Source organism: Montipora capricornis, chromosome 7, assembly GCF_036669925.1.
Source record: "Montipora capricornis isolate CH-2021 chromosome 7, ASM3666992v2, whole genome shotgun sequence".
Lineage (NCBI taxonomy): Eukaryota > Metazoa > Cnidaria > Anthozoa > Scleractinia > Acroporidae > Montipora > Montipora capricornis.
The window spans coordinates 37,827,482-37,839,981 of NC_090889.1; positions in this window are offsets into that span (position 1 = coordinate 37,827,482).

The window sequence follows — 12,500 nt, forward strand, 5'->3', positions numbered from 1 at the left end:
TATGGTATTTCAGGTTTCAGAGAATAGCCCTTTTCACGGTTAGTTTTTCTCATTTGCATTACAATATAATCTAGCATGTATGTGAGGCAATTTCGGGATATTTTGTAGTTTTAACCCGAAATTTCAGACAATTCTGTGCATAGTGTTTTCACTCACGTGATCAGTAACTCTGTTCTCCCACAGAAACAAAAGAAAACGTTTGCATGACAATAGAGCTCAATTCCCCGAGGATAAGTTGGGTACACCAAAATGGCCGCCGTGACGTCACATGAAAACATTCCATAAAGTATACCAGTTACGGTAAATTACTAATATGGAAATAAGTTAAACTGCTGCAGAATTTATATGGTTCTACATGTGAAAAGAATACTCCGTTTCCCTTGCCAATTGCCTTCTAGAATTATTGATAAAATTTACAACTGTTCACAGCAATGATCTTTCCGTATACAAAGAAATGAAATTTCTTTCTGAAGTCAAACCGTCATGTTCCTTTCAGAAAAAGATAAAAAAGGTGGGTTGGAAAAAGTTTCATCTCCAGCACAAAACATGCAATGTTGGTACTTTGGCCGGTTTTTGGGGCGTGAGAGTGACGCGCGAGATCTTCCCTTCCCTCATGAGTCCCGCGTATCGTGCACGTACTCCTGAGAACCCCCAATAAGCCTTTTTGTGCAGGCTAAAGCAATTTAAGTTTTACTCCGATCAAATGCCGATTGAAAAGTGCCGATCGTTTCTTCGAATGTTGAAAGTGTTTACCAAGAACACGACATTGTGCAGATTGCATTGTGTTGTGCATTGTGATTGTACAGTTTGGTGACTTATCTCCGTTCGTAAGATACGGTGGGAAGTTTGACACCCTGAAAAGGCCTAAAAGGCTTCGGGATGGTCACGAAACCAGCCATTGTTTTTGGTTTTATAAAGGTGGTTAGTGACTCTCCAACTAATGGCACACAATCCACACCCTTTGAACAGTTCTTTAAACGAGTCTTTTTAATAATAATTAATTACATTTGCATGGTTGCATGCAAGAACCAAGCCTGACCGGCCTTTTTGCGATTTACCTGTATTTTAGCAAGCCCGTACAAGGCGAGTCAAAATACAAGAGACAGGTTTTTGTGGTAGTGCAATTACAGTGCACTACCACAAACAGTTAAAAGAAAAAAAGGAAACTAAGCTAACAAAAACAAAAACCCGGTGTCTTGCCATCATTTTAACACAGATGTATCCTTTGTTTCGCTATTAAACACGGAAGGTAACTTGATCACGACGCGCGCTGAATTCGATGTCACTTTCGATTTTGCGATTTACTTGTGTAGCCAAAAGTACAATAGAAGAATTAAACGTAGCAAAAATCTCCGAAAGTGTTTTTCACTGATAGTAACTTCTTCTATTCGCGGTTCAAAATTTATGTCGCTCTCATGTCGCAAATTTTGTTATTGATGGCAAAATATTTCATTCTCAAACGACACTTCTTCAAAACCTTCTTCTGCTCTTAATTAAAACTGTATATCAATATTTACTTACTTTTGCATCAATATTTGTTTTTCAAAAAGCAGGCTAGCACTTATTAAATCTGTACCTTGCTTAGTTCGCATTTTTGAGCGTCTGCCATGCAGATACTAACCCCGCCGGACAGCGTTAAACTCCACTTAACGTTTGTCTCAGAAAGCTGTCAGATGCTCACAGTGCACGCTTAACCTTGAGGTTAAAAAGAAGTAGTAAAAGAAGTTGAAAATGATGAGCATGCCAGCCTCGAAGCCAATGTTTCTCGATTCTCTTTTATTTACTTCAATCTTTCTGGGTTTAGTATTTTACTAGTCACCACATGTCTTCTCTGGGGGCTATTTACCTAAGAAATCTACCATGGCACTATAATGATTTATGATACCAAAAAAATATCGTGTACTATTAGGGCTAAATATTACGCAAAGACAACTTGAATCTCTTGGAAGACAAAACGCAGCTCAGTGGGCAATATGGAATAAAGCGGACGTACGCACTGCGTGCCTATTTTTCTTCAATGACACGCACACATTTGGCCTTCAGACACAAGGACGAGTTTTCGCCGATAACTCTTAAGGCGCATTTTTTTGGTACGATTCCGGAAGACGAATACACGGAATAGACGGTATTCGTGTTCTTTTGCGGACCTATTCCATTTTCGGAATGAACTGAATACTATTTCATTCATTCTGCTCCCGATAAGAGAATGGAAGAAATGACCAGAATGCGGTTCACTCGGAATACAGGACTTTTTTTTTTACATAAACACTCGAGGGGGCTGGGAGATATTTTCGGCAGTTATGAAAACCCTCGAGCACGTAACTTTCTCGAATTCTAGTAAAAATTCTCGCAACTCCCCCTCGTGTTTTGATGAGGCTATGTAAACACGGAAACGGTCCTCTATTGCTAAAATCTACATCTTGCAATCCGTTTAAACAATATATCTACAAAAATAAGTAAAGACTAATTAAACCCCCTATAAAATGATCAATCATTGCGTGTCTACTATTCGAGGGATGGAATAATATCGTTTCCTGCGTTTTTTCGACATCTCGTTTCCAAAACAACAAAATAGTGTGGGTGACGAGTGATTGAATAAGTGATTATTTCAACCTACTTGTTAAAGAAATTGCATGATCGAAAAACAAGACGATGAGCCTTGTACGTTTGAACTGTGCGTAAGGATAGTTAAACGCGCCCAATAGAAACGAAATGAAGGACAGTTGGTTTCATTGCGAATGAAATTGGTTAATGTCTTTGAAGGTCCTCCTGCGTGTCTTTTGTATTCCTGTATGGTCCTGACAGGGACAACCTTGGTCCCGTTCGATCGGGGGTAGGATATTATCCCGCTTTTGTCATCAACTGGAGTTGTCTTCCGTAGTCTACAATAAAATTCCACGTGGCTTTGTAGTACCTAATTTAAGTGAAGCTATGATCCTCGCAGTTATGAACGCAATTTTTGCAATTGCGTAAAGAAGCCTGAAAAATTCAGAACTTCAACGGGGTTTGAACCTTTGACCTCGCGATAACGGTGCGACGCTCTAACCAACTGAGCTATGAAGCCACTGACGTTGGGAGCTGGTCATTTGTGAGGTCACGGGCTCAAACCCCGTTGAAGTCCTGAATTTTTCAGGCTTCTTTACGCAATGCAAAAATTGCGTTCATAACTGCGAGGATCATAGCTTCACTTGATTTCATATGCGCAGTTTATATATGTTCCATTTCATATACCATTTCATCGTTGATTCATTCCTCACGGGAACATTGGAACTCACAAATGACCAGCTCCCAACGTCAGTGGCTTCGTAACTCAGTTGGTTAGAGAGTCGCACCGGTATTGCGAGGTCACGAGTTCAAACCCCGTTGAAGTCCTGAATTTTTCAGGCTTCTTTAAGACTGCGTTCATAACTGCGAGGATCATACCTTCTCTTGAATTCATATCCGCAGTTCATATATGATCCATTTCATATACCATTTCATAGTAGCTAGTTTGTTGCCTCCATTTAATTAAGCTGCTTTTAACGCTGTTGAGTTAATTTGAATTTTTGTATTTTACACACTCCCTGCATGACAAGCGCCAATCCTAAAAACCGCTATGTGTTTCTTCTAGACTGTTTTAACTGTCGTATTAGTTTTTATTTACGAGTTAGTTTGACTTGGTCAAACGACAGAATTCGTGGATCTTACTTCCTTGGCACGAAACACTTGTAGCATTGCATTTCTTAACTGAGGTACTCTCCAACCATATAAAAATGGATTTAAAGCCGAGTTCATGAAGACAACTGTGGTGGCAAGAGACCTGCCAAGAAGACTCACTCTTCTTTCACGGGCGAAATAAATTATGTAAACAAGGAGATAAGGAAAGTAACAGATCGCGAGCACAATGAAGAATATAAATGCACTAAAGGCAGATTTTTGAAGGCTGGCCATTCTTGCGGTGGCATCAGCTCCCTCAAACGCTCGAGCCTGAATCTGAATTTCTATTCGATGACGCCGAACAATTTTGAAAATGGTCGCGTGACATGTAACGGAGATACAAAACCCGATAAATATCCAAGAGGCAATTAAAGGTAATAGAATTATTTCCTCCCAAATCTGGATGGTACCTGCTACTACACAAACTGCCCAAATCGCTATAAGAATACAAGTAACTCTCCGAACAGTAACGATGCTGGGATACTGCAGCGGCTTCAGAATGGCAATGAGTCTGTCAAGACTGGTTCCTGCAATTATGCTTAGGGACACTCCGCAAAGAGAGAAAGCAATGGTCTTAAATCCTCTTTCAAACGTTACTTTCAGTCTCTCCGATCGAGAGTACAAGTTAATTAAGCCACGTGCTATAAAAAGAGGTTGCGCGATCAAACCAACAGCTAAATCAGTTGACGCGAGACCACATAGTAATAGGATAGAGGGCGAACGAAGCGTCGGCTTCTTCCACACTGCGTACAGCACAAGCACGTTTCCAATGGTCGCTGTGAAAGCAAGTACAATGTTTACAACACAGTTTACTAACATGATTACACTTTCTTCTTTTTCCATCTTTTGTTCAAGTCTGAATTTAACCAACACCGAGTAGTCTCAGCAATGATCTTCTTTCTTTCTGATCTTTTCACGGAAATCAAACCTTTCCTTCCACGTTCAAGTTATTTTCAAAAGCTTGTGCTTGGTGAAAGAGCTAAGCAGTCTGCAATATGATCCTTTCTATCGAAAGCCGCCTTAACTCCGTGACTGCTAAAGCTACTCATGCAGCTGCTGTCGGAAAAAATTGAGAAAGATAAATATTGACACTCCCTGGGAAACAAGTCATACACCTTGTTCCAAAATGGCCGTCATTTTAGTATTATTTTGTTTCGTTGCAAATTGGTCCTTTTGGCCTCGCTTTTAAACGTAAAATTCGAGAGACTGTTTAACGTTGAACGGGGTCGAAAGGGTCAATTTGCAATTAAACTAGAGAATACTAAAATGACGGCCACTTTTGAATAAGATGTATTGTAAGCTTGCACTTTCCGCAATTGGCACATACCAAGTTAATGTAATTAAATGTGGCATAAAATTGTATTTGAAAAAAAAAAAAAGAAACGAAAAGAAAACAAAACAAAAGATATAACCACGGGCTTACTTCTCTTCAACTTTGTGTTTTGCCTGAAAGTTATGAATTACGTTTTTTGGAATGGCAAACAACCAGTTTCAATATTTCTGTGGATTTTTTTACGGTTTTGGTATCTAAATACACTGTCATTTTCTGCGTGTACGGAAGTGATAGCTGCAATAGGAAGTTTCGCTCAAATATCACAATTGTCAATGTAGTGGACAGCTAATATCTCGTCGGCTGGTATCCAGCTCATAGGGACTTGTAGCGAGTTGTCAGTTGTAACGAGTGGTCTGGTTTTATGCGATGAGAACCACAGTATTTAAACAAATGGAGGTGGGAAGATTGTCGCAAGTTAACTTTTGGGAGTTGTATTTGCAAATTCGTAGAATAGTCTTTAAGAGCTTCTGCCTGAGAGACCGGGGCGGACTTGGAAATGAAGGTCGGCCGATTTCGCTTAAAATTGGTACACAAAGCACTTATGTCGACTTATGTAATATGCCAAAGTTTCAGCTTCAACGACTTTTTTTTAGCCGAGTTCTGGATATTAGCCCCTCAGGGGTCCCCAGAGGCTGATTTTCAGTGCAATCTTGGCCACTTTTAAATCTCTCTTTTAGCAACATGAAATTAGTTTCAGTCAAAAACAAAACTATCTTTGTAAAGCCCTATCCTTAGGCTTTTATGGATGAGAACATTAGCTCATGGAAATTTTTCGCTAGCCTGTGGCTGTTATCACAACTTGGTCATATTTGAAGTATATGGGAAGCAACCGGAAATGGCCTGTATTTCAGACCAAATATTTTCCATGCCCATGTTTTATATCTTGAGGTCTTAGTATCCCTGCAAAGTTCAGCCCTTAGTTTAGTAATATCAAGAAAAAAATACTAAGGTTGAGGCTTTTTACTAAGAAAAAAACTTACGAGAAGATGGCTAACCAGGCCACTTCCGGTTAAAGTTTCAACAAAGCGAGTCTGCAAAAATCAGCCATTTAATTTCGATTATCTTTTTTCCTTCCAAGTTATGGTTAAAAGAGACTCTGAAGTTAATTGTCACCGAAAAGACTTGCCGTTAATAAGAAATTTTTATGTGATTGTTTTAGGACCGATCAGATAGTGGTCCGACAGCGGTTATAAATTTCTTGAAAGAAGTCTTGAAAATTACGGACAATAGAGCCGCTGCGAAAACTCTTTATTTACCTAACAACACATCTCTTGCCGGTAAACCACAATGCAAAATTGCATCTTTTTCGTCCAAACTGCAACGTTAAGTTTATCTCCTTTGTTCAACTCGTTCAACGTATCACGTCTGTGGCCCGTAGTAATGAAGCGCTAATTAAATCAGGATATAAACAAGCTTTGTAGTTCCATTCAGTAGTACTATAACCCACCTGTTTGGGCTTTAATATTTTCTGAAGAAAAAAAAAACATATCGGTCTCTTTAAAAGCAACCACAACATCTGTCGTGACACTACTTGAGAATCGTTTTGAACCTTTAAGAAATTTCGAATAATTAAAGCTAATCGTCAAACACAAATTGCAGTCACTCTTCCAGTCTATTCGCAAAGTGTCTGAATAAATTCACTTATAAAAAACGCTTGCCTGGCTTCACTTTTACAGACATGCCCCTTTCCTACAATCCCTTAAAAGTGGGGTAACATTAGAAACTTTGGCCCCAGCGTTAAATTGGTGGCAAGTGCGTCGTTGTAGTTTGTTGGCTATGACTGACTTGGAATTCAGTTGTTTTTTCGTGCAGATTCGTTTCCTTGATACTGCAGAGAATGATTATGATAGAACTTGTATGAGAACCTCAATGGCATGATTTGTTTACTGAATATTTACGCAAACGGGTGAATTTTCAGCGATGACGTGGACATATCACGAATCGTCTTTAATTCATCTTTTGTGAAGCCAGACGAGCCAGCTTGGTTAAGGATTAACTTCCCTTCAGGAAAATTGTCAACTCTGTGTGACGCAGTCAGTTTATTACCAGCAGCGCCCACTTTGACTAGCAGGGCGTAACATCTCGATCTAATGTCGCTAATGGAAGAGTCACAGCAAGCTCTGACGGCTTGTTAGGGACTGTGCAATAATTATCAGGAGGGGGGGGGGGGGCTAAAACCAGAGGGGGGGCCTTAAGTTAAAATAATGGAAAGGAGGGGGGGCTCTACATTAGATTTCTCAAGTAAGTTGAGGGGGGTCTTAATTAAATTTCACAAATTCGATAATGAATAAATAAACATTTTCCAAATAGACAGATGCCACGCCTTTGACTATCCATAATGTCTAAATATTGCATCAACATAAACACATGCTTTAACTTATTTAGAATGTCAACATATGATAGATTGAAACAATCGGTCATGCACAGAAGTCACAAACCACGTTGTGAGCTTTGCCAATAAAACACTTGGCATTTAAGAGGTCCCGCAGACATGCCAGGTCTGTTCTTGATTTAAACAGCGAGAGGGTTTCTAGGTCTACAGTTTCTAGCTGAGGAATGCCACATACTTCTGTTTCATAGTTGTCATCAATGGGTTCACCTCCCAAAGACCGAAAAATTATACAGGTTCGGGTCCTACGGCTTTCTGAGGCAGCAATCCTCTTCTTCTCCCTTTTTTTCTTCTGTTACTTCTTTTTTCTTGATTTGGATGCTTTAGATTTGGCACCAATAGGAAATGTCGCTTTATATTTAGCCATCACCCTATCCAGGTCTTCTACAAGATTCAGAACGTTTAAACCGACTTGAGACTTTATTGAATGACGTTGTTCAGCATTAAAATTGTGTAAACAGCTGAGGCCAGTCTTCAGTGTTTTTCTAACTTGGTTACGACAGCATTAAGCTTGTCCTGGATATCATTTGCCTCTTGTTTGCAACGTCTGATGTTGCTGTCATCATGGGGAGCTGGCTTGTAATCCCCCCGGAGAAACCTTCCTGCACAAGCAGGGTTGTCGGATAAAAGATATTGGTATCTGTTCTCAAGTTTTTCAATATCTTAAGGTACGGGTTAGAGAGGGGGGGGGGGGGGGGACAGATTAAAGTCCACATGACATTCGGATTCTACACAAAAAGGAACTGGCATAGCGCGTTAGCAGGCTAGACTCTGGATCGTGCGGTCCTGGGGCCCGTTTCTCGAAAGTCCCGAAACTTTACGGGCCATTTTCGGGTGTCACAATTCCCTTTGTATCTCAAGAACGGAGAGGACGTAAGTCGTCAAACTTCACAGTCATTTTCCTTTTTGTTACCTTGAAAACACGTTAAAAGATACGTTAAAAGAAAGAGTGCCCGTGAGTAATCTTCTAGCAATTTAGCGGATTGGCGGCGAAAACGGACCGTGTTGGACGTCCTTATCAATCATTTACAACATACGTGAGCCATTTACACTGGGGCACTGGGCAAGAATAAATATTCAGTAAACAAATCATGCCATTGAGGTTCTCATAAAAGTTCTATCATAATCATTCTCTGCAGTATCAAGGAAACGAATCTGCAAGAAAACAACTGAATCCCAAGTCAGTCATACCCAACAAACTACAACGACTCACTTGCCACCAATTTAACGCTGTGGCCAAAGTTTCTAATGTTACCCCACTTTTAAGGGATTGTAGGAAAGGGGCATGTCTGTAAAAGTGAAGCCAGGCAAGCGTTTTTTATAAGTGAATTTATTCAGACACTTTGCGAATAGACTGGAAGAGTGACTGCAATTTGTGTTAGACGATTAGCTTTAATTATTCGAAATTTCTTAAAGGTTCAAAACGATTCTCAAGTAGTGTCACGACAGATGTTGTGGTTGCTTTTAAAGAGACCGATATGTTTTTTTTTTCTTCAGAAAATATTAAAGCCCAAACAGGTGGGTTATAGTACTACTGAATGGAACTACAAAGCTTGTTTATATCCTGATTTAATTAGCGCTTCATTACTACGGGCCACAGACGTGATACGTTGAACGAGTTGAACAAAGGAGATAAACTTAACGTTGCAGTTTGGACGAAAAAGATGCAATTTTGCATTGTGGTTTACCGGCAAGAGATGTGTTGTTAGGTAAATAAAGAGTTTTCGCAGCGGCTCTATTGTCCGTAATTTTCAAGACTTCTTTCAAGAAATTTATAACCGCTGTCGGACCACTATCTGATCGGTCCTAAAACAATCACATAAAAATTTCTTATTAACGGCAAGTCTTTTCGGTGACAATTAACTTCAGAGTCTCTTTTAACCATAACTTGGAAGGAAAAAAGATAATCGAAATTAAATGGCTGATTTTTGCAGACTCGCTTTGTTGAAACTTTAACCGGAAGTGGCCTGGTTAGCCATCTTCTCGTAAGTTTTTTTCTTAGTAAAAAGCCTCAACCTTAGTATTTTTTTCTTGATATTACTAAACTAAGGGCTGAACTTTGCAGGGATACTAAGACCTCAAGATATAAAACATGGGCATGGAAAATATTTGGTCTGAAAAACAGGCAATTTCCTGTTGCTTCCCATATGCTTCAAATATGACCAAGTTGTGATAACAGCCACAGGCTAGCGAAAAATTTCCATGAGCTAATGTTCTCATCCATAAAAGCCTAAGGATAGGGCTTTACAAAGATGGATTTGTTTTTGACTGAAACTACTTTCATGTTGCTAAAAGAGAGATTTAAAAGTGGCCAAAATTGCACTGAAAATCAGCCTCTGGGGACCCCTGAGGGGCTGATATCTAGAACTCGGCTAAAAAAAAGGTCGTTGAAGCTGAAACTTTGGCATATTACATAAGTCTACATAAGTACTTTGTGTACCAATTTTAAGCGAAATCGACCGACCTTCATTTCCAAGTCTGCCCCGGTCTCTCAGGCAGAAGCTCTTAAGCAAAATAAAGTCAATGCCGTAGTTTTCCAGATGCTGTCCTCGGGGCTGTCCTGAAATGAATATTCAAATGTCATGTATTTGTCATTAATTGAGTCGGCCAGCATCATGCAATTAAGAAATGGAAAATTGGCAAACACTTTTCTCAACAGCAACAGTGAATTGGTTCTTTTCTGATTTTAAAGCAAACCATTTTAAAGTTTTATACTTATGGAACTCGATAACTGAGAAATAAAACTCAACAGCTATTACACCTTCGAACATCTGCTTCCCTAATTCTCCGGTTAAACAAGAAACTTTAGTGATGTATTGGTGTATTGATTATTTAAACACAGGCAAATTATTTCTTAACTTCCAGGCTACCGAGATGTAACTTGTTTTGCCTGGCATACACTTTTCTCAACAGCAACGGTCAATTGGTTCTTTTCTGATTTTAAAGCAAACCATTTTTAAGCTTTATACGTACGGAACTCGATAACCGAGGAATACAGCTCAACAGCTATTACACCTTCGAACATCTGCTCCCTAATTCTCCTGTTAAACAAGAAACGTTAGTGATGTATTGGTGTATTTGTTAATTTAAACACAGGCAAATTATTTCTTAACTTCCAGGCTACCGAGATGCAACTTGTTTTGCCTTGCATACACTTCTCTCAACAGCAACGGTGAATTGGTTCTTTTCTGATTTTAAAGCAAACCATTTTTAAGTTTTATACTTAAGAGGCCTTCCAAGGGGGGTTCTGATGTCGCTTTTTCGCTCATTTTCCAGCCCATCTGTCGCCTATTTGACTAGAGATAATTGTGGCTGTCGCGTTTTCGCTGCAATACAAATTTTCCCATAACGTGCTTAATTTTTGCGTACTGTAATTTTGTTTAATTTTTGTCGATAATCAAATGGTTAGGGAATATCTTAAAAGGCTCGGGAAATTATTTGATTTTGAACAAAACACGCGTGAAAATATTCCCAAATTTCACGAGTAGACCATTGCATTAGTTATTAATATAATGGGTGACAAATCACGTTCCTAAGACGCCATTTTGCTATGGCAACATCGTGATTTGACATGTGAAATCATAAATTAACGCTGAAATTTCGTGCCAAAATAAGGAGTAATTTGACACCCATGTTATTAAAACTACTTTAGTTTCTAATGACTCTAATACAAATATGAAAGTACTGCGGGTGTATTTGAACTGCACGAGAACCATTACCTTCAAGCGCAATGAACACCACTAGGATAGTAGGGAAAAGAAAGCTTGAAAAAAATCCATTACGTTTAAGCTTGAAAATTTAAGGCTGTTTTCGGCGATGATCGTCTCAAACAATTGATTGAATGTTTTTGTGTTGCGAACCGATCGTTTGTACTCAGTGTTTCTTGCAGACCTTAAATCAATGAAGGAGGTAGTTTCTAAAGAAACTGTGGTGCTGCGTCGGTGGGGAAGTAGTATACAAAAATTTGGTTTTATCAACGGGGTTGATAATGTAAATTGGCCACCGTACTAAAAGCTAACGTTTCGAGCGTTAGCCCTTCGTCAGAGCGAATCGCTTCGCTCTGACGAAGAGCTAACGCTCGAAACGTCAGGTTTAGAATCTCTGTGCGGTGGCCAATTTACATTATCAACTCCGTTGATAAAACCAAATTTTTGTAGACCTTAAATCAGTTCAACCGAAAAACTACAAGACATGGGGTTATTCAAACGAAACAGCGCGGAAAGAAATGTAAATATGATATCAATCCCAAGCAAGCGCCACAAATAGGTTTGAATCACACGGGAGCAAAATGTTTCAACCATACGAATTTTACCGAACTCATTCTGTGAAGGGCCGCAAACATCTAATCCAAAGCATGAAATTTATACGCTCCAGTTTCTCTTCGATAAGAAATGAAGTCAGCCCAATACACGAAGCCTATCTTCTTGCAGTTTTCTCAGGGTTTAAAGTCCACTTCCGGAATCTAGAACTCCTTTGTGATTGGTCTACGTAAATTCCAACTCGTTGGGGAGCATTATCGTTCCCAGAGCTGCAATCTTTTTGGCCAGCGCCGCAGATCGAGAGCTCTGGCTGGTTCCATCAACAGTCCACGATTCACTTACTTCTAGTCGTTCTGCGCAGTCTCGACTTTTTTCAAAATGGCGGACCAAGCCAAATCGATCTTTTGCACAACGCGTTAAATCATAGAATGGAAATTCTAGATTTAAGCGACCAACCTTGTTTCCAGGCTCTCTCTCTCTCTCTCTTTTACTCCCAGAACCTGGGAACGAGGTTGTTAAGCAACATCACATTAAAAGAAAAGAAGTACGAGCGTTTGAAGCTATCTGCATTAAACGCCATCGGACCGTTGTAATCGTTCCCCCTTGCAGCCTCACTGAAGACCTGATTCGGCCGAACGATTATCTATGAATAGTTGCCTTCGAGAAGAAAGGGAATTTGTTAAAGGAAATGGCTTCAAACAAGTATTGAGTCATTATTTCCGAAGAACACGCTCTGTCTTCCGACTTCAGATTTTATGATTGACGAGTCATCCGTTCTAAACAACAATTTGTTCTTGATAGTTGTGGACGAACGTCAAAACAC